This window comes from Orcinus orca, chromosome 9 (assembly GCF_937001465.1).
Source record: "Orcinus orca chromosome 9, mOrcOrc1.1, whole genome shotgun sequence".
Taxonomy (NCBI): Eukaryota; Metazoa; Chordata; class Mammalia; order Artiodactyla; family Delphinidae; genus Orcinus; species Orcinus orca.
In genome coordinates this window covers 11,543,169-11,548,050 of record NC_064567.1, presented here as the reverse complement: position 1 = coordinate 11,548,050, position 4,882 = coordinate 11,543,169, and positions in this window count along the sequence as shown.

The window sequence follows — 4,882 nt, the reverse complement described above, 5'->3', positions numbered from 1 at the left end:
CCCCCTAACCAGTTGGGCACTGTCTTCTGACCAGCCGTGGTGCCTGAGACAGGGCTGGGGCCCGAAGCCCCTGGGGATTGAAGGCTGGAGGGAGCCAGAGCATGACTGAGCTTGCATCCAGATATGTAAACGGGGTCCAGCTACTCTAACCAGGACAAGGCCAGGCAAGGAGACTGGCCGGAGCTGCCACGGCCTGAAGACGTTGCTCGTCCCCTTATGGTTCCTTCCCCTCACCGACAAAGCAGATCCCAAGGAAAACTCAGGCCTTTCTCCTGGCCTATTATGACCCCTGTTCCCTCCCACACAAACCAATAGCTTTCCCACTCCCCCAGTTATTAATCCAAAGTCCCTGCTCTTTCTGTGCCCCCGTATGATCATCAGAATGCGTTGTGTTTCGATAGGGTCTGGACTTCTTTGTCATCCCAGACTAATGTGGTATAATCTCTTATTGTAGAGGCAGATTTCCCAGTCCTGGCCACTCTTCCTTTAAAGGCTCTAGCATCCTATTTTTCTTTTTCTTTTTTTTAAGAGTAGTACTCTTTTTTTTTTTTTTTTTACAGTTATTCATTCATTCATTTATTTATTTATTGGCTGCGTTGGGTCTTCGCTGCTGCACGCAGGCTTTCTCTAGTTGCGGCGTACAGGGGCTGCTCTTCGTTGCGGTGTGCGTGCTTCTCTTGTTGAACACGGGCTCTAGGTGCGTGGGCTTCAGTAGTTGTGGCATGTGGGCTCAGTAGTTGTGGCTCATGGGCTTTAGAGCACAGGCTCAGCAGTTGTGGCGCACGGGCTCAGCTGCTCCGTGGCATGTGGGATCTTCCCGGACCAGGGCTCAAACCCATGTTCCCTGCATTGGCAGGCAGATTCTTAACCACTGCGCCACCAGGGAAGTCCTAGCATCCTATTTTTCTAATCCAATAGAAGAATTTAGTCTTCACTGAAGGAATGAGACAATTTCTAGACTAATCCTTAACACGTGTGATCTAGATTTTAATGTCTGAACTTATGCCAAATAGAATAAAAAATGATTATATTAGGGTTCTCCCAAAAAGAATCAATAGGATGTCTATAAATATATAGAAAGATTTATTGTGAGGTATTGGCTCACATGACTACAGAAGCTGAGGAGTCCCATCATTTGCCATCTGCAAGCTGGAGGCCCAGGAAAGCTGGGGTCAGTTCCAGTCCAAGTTCAAAGGCCTGAGAACCAGGAGAGCCAATGTCCGAGGGAAGGAGAAGATGGCTGTCTCCGTTCAAACAGAGCAAATTCTCCCTTCTGCCTTTTTGTGCTATTCGGGCCCTCAATGGATTGGATGATGAAAACCCGCATTGGTGAGAACCACCTCTTCTACGGATTCCAATGCTAATCTCTCTGGAAACACCCTCGCAGGCACACCCAGAAATTATGTTTTATCAGCTCTTTGGGCATCCGTTAGCACAGTCAACTTGCCACATAAAACTAACCATCACAGCGAGAAAAGGAAAAGCCTCCAAATGCAGCTCTATTTTATTTCAATTAAGGAACACTCTTTTCTATAATTTAAACCGTTTCATGCTTAGTTGCTTCCTCTCCTCTCCTTCTGATCAACAGTTGTAATATAAAATTTGCAATTATGTCAATGCTCAGAATTCAATACTGAACCACTTCCTTGTGTTGTAATTCAAATTCCAAGCTTACCAAATAATGTTATGCTCCTAAAACACAACTTTTTTAGGTAAAATTCTTTAAAATTATATATATATATATATTTTTTTTTTTTTGGCTGCGTGTGTCTTTGTTGCAGTGCGCCAGCTTCACGGGCTTCTCTCTAATTATGGTGTGTGGGCTTCTCTCTAGCTATGGCGTGCGGCCTCCAGGGCGCCGTGGGCTCTGTAGTTTGCAGCACGTGGGCTCTCGCTGAGGCACGTGAGCTCAGTAGTTGTGGCACGTGGTCTTAGTTTTCCCACGGTAAGTAGGGTCTTAGTTCCCTGACCAGGGATCAAACCCACGTCCCCTGAATTGGAAGGTGGATTCTTTACCACTGGACCACCAGGGAAGTCCCAAAAGTGATATTTTTTTACAGAACCAAAACACAAGTGGTAATTAAAGACAACAAAGTATTGCATGCATGTGGTAAAACAAAAACAAAAAACAGAGCAAGGTGTGAAATGAAAAGTGAAGAGTTCTCCCTTTCCCACTCTTCACTTTTTTGTGTATGCTTTGAGAAATGCCCCTTTTTTTTTTTTTAACACAAATGTCAGGCATAATACAGAGATTCCATATACCCTTCATCCAGTTTCCCCAATGGTGACATCTTGCGTGTCTGGTACAATAACACAACCAGAAAATTGGCATTGATACAATCCATCAACCTCATTCAGATTTCGTCAGTTTGATATGCACACATTTGTGTGTCTGTGTTTAATTCCGTATAATTTTATAACCTGTAGACTCATGTCACCACCACCACAGTCTAGACACAGAATGCTTCCAGCTTAGGGAACCCTCATACTGCCCTTTTCGTAGCTATAGCCACCTCCCTCCCTCCCTCCCCACTTCCCTAACCCTTGGCAACCACGATCTGTTCACATAGTTGTCATTTTACGAGGGCTGTATGAACGGAATCAGATTGGCTTGTTTTCACTCAGCATAACCCCCTGAGGTCCACCCAAGGTACTATGTGTCTCTGTAGTTTGTAGCTTTTTTCTTTTTGTTGCTGAGTCCTGTTCCTTGGTATGGATGTGCCAGTTTGTTTAACCTGTTGAAGGACATTTAAGTTGTTTCCACTTTGGGGCTGAAAAATTTCAAATTCCAGCGTGAGTGTGTTTGTGTGTTTGTGTGTGTGTAGGCTTTCCCACACCAGCAAGCAATTTTCGGATGCCAGCAGGGTTTTCAAGAATTCAACTCAATTCCGACACTATCTACCCGGAGATAGCATTACATTCCACGTGTAAGACCACCCTCCACTTCCAGGTGCAAGTCCAGGTCGTCACCTGTGCTTCTGACAGACTGGTTATAAACCAGAGGTTCCCATGACCCCCTTCTCGGGTTTAATTAATTTGCTAGAACGGCTCACAGAACTCAATAAAACCCATTTACTCACTAGATTACTGATTTATTATAAAAGTATATTAAAGGATATGATTCAAAACCCAGATGAAGAGATACATAGGGCAAGGTCCTGAACAAAGGAGCTTCTGTCCTCATGGAGATGAAGGATACATAGGGTGAGGTCCTGAACAAAGGAGCTTTTGTCCTCATGGAGCTTGGGGACCAGCATGGTGGCACATGGAAGCATCCTGGTTTCCCATTGTGGAAGCTCTCCGAAAATGGGGTTTTTATGGAGACTTCATTACATAGTCATGATTGACTAAATCTCTGGCCAATGGCAATGGATTTAACCTCAAGCTCCTCTCTCCTCCCCAGAAATCAGGGAGTGGAACTGAAAATTCCAACCCTCTAATCACTTGGTTGGTTCTCCTGGCAACCAGGCCCCCCCAATCTTCAGGTGCTTCTAAAAGTCACTTCATTCACAAAAGACACCCTTATCACTGTCAACGCTTAGGAAATTACAAGGCTTTTGGAAGCTGTGAGCCAGGAACTAAAACCACATATATATGAGAAATATATTTTGGTCATCTGAATATCCAAATACGTGTATATAAATGTATATATATATATATATATCTTATCAATCACAATATCACAGGGGCTATCCCAGGTAAAGCTGCTATGAACATGCATGTACAGGTTTGTGTGTGCACATGAATTTTCATTTCTCTGGGGTAAATGCCCAGGAGTAGTTGCTGAGTCATGTGGTAAGCGAATGTTTAGTGTTGTAAAGAAACTGCTCTACTTTTCCGGGGTAGCCATACCATTTTCCCTTCACACCGGCAATTCATGAGTGATCCAATTTTTCCATATCCTCACCAGCATTTGGTGTTATTACAATTTCTTATTTTACCTTTTCTGATTGGTGTGTAGTGGTATCTCATTGTGATTTGAATTTCCATTTCCCTAATAATGTTGAACATCTTTTTGCCTATGGGGTTGAGTGGGAAGGGGAATGATGGAACTTTCTGGGTGATAGTAATGTTTCCTATCTTGATTGGAGTTTGGGTTACACCAATGTAAATTTTATCAAAACTCATGGAATGGTCCAGTTAAAATCTGTGCAATTCACTGCATGCAAATTTTACTTTAAAAAAAAAGTTAACTGTAAACTAGTATTTAATTCTTGTTACTTTTATGCACGCTGAAGTAGCTAGGTGGAAGTGTGCTGATGTCTGCAGCCTACTTTGAAATGTATCAAAAAATAAGATATATTGATGGATAAAGTGATGGATAGATATGTAATAAAGTATAATGAAATTAGAAGCCCCTCTAATCCTTTTTAACTGTTGAAATGTATACTATGAGTATAGATTATTTTTTTAACTAAAATAATTATCTTTAGTAATCTATACCTTTAAGTTTTATGTTTAAAAAAATTTGTTAATATGGGCTTCCCTGGTGGCGCAGTGGTTGAGAGTCCGCCTGCCGATGCAGGGGACGCGGGTTCATGCCCCGGTCCGGGAGGATCCCGTGTGCCGCAGAGCAGCTGGGCCCGTGAGCCACGGCCGCTGGGCCTGCGCATCCAGAGCCTGTGCTCTGCAACGGGAGAGGCCATAACAGTGAGAGGCCCCAGTACAGCAAAAAAAAAAAAAAAAGTGTTAATATCCACACATTGATAATTTCACGCATTGATACTATCTCAGATACTGTGTTTAATCATTAACTCTTGGGCTTCCCTGGCGGCGCAGTGGTTGAGAGTCCGCCTGCCGATGCAGGGGACATGGGTTCGTACCCCGGACCAGGAAGATCCCACATGCCGCGGAGCGGCTGGGCCCGTGAGCCATGGCCGCT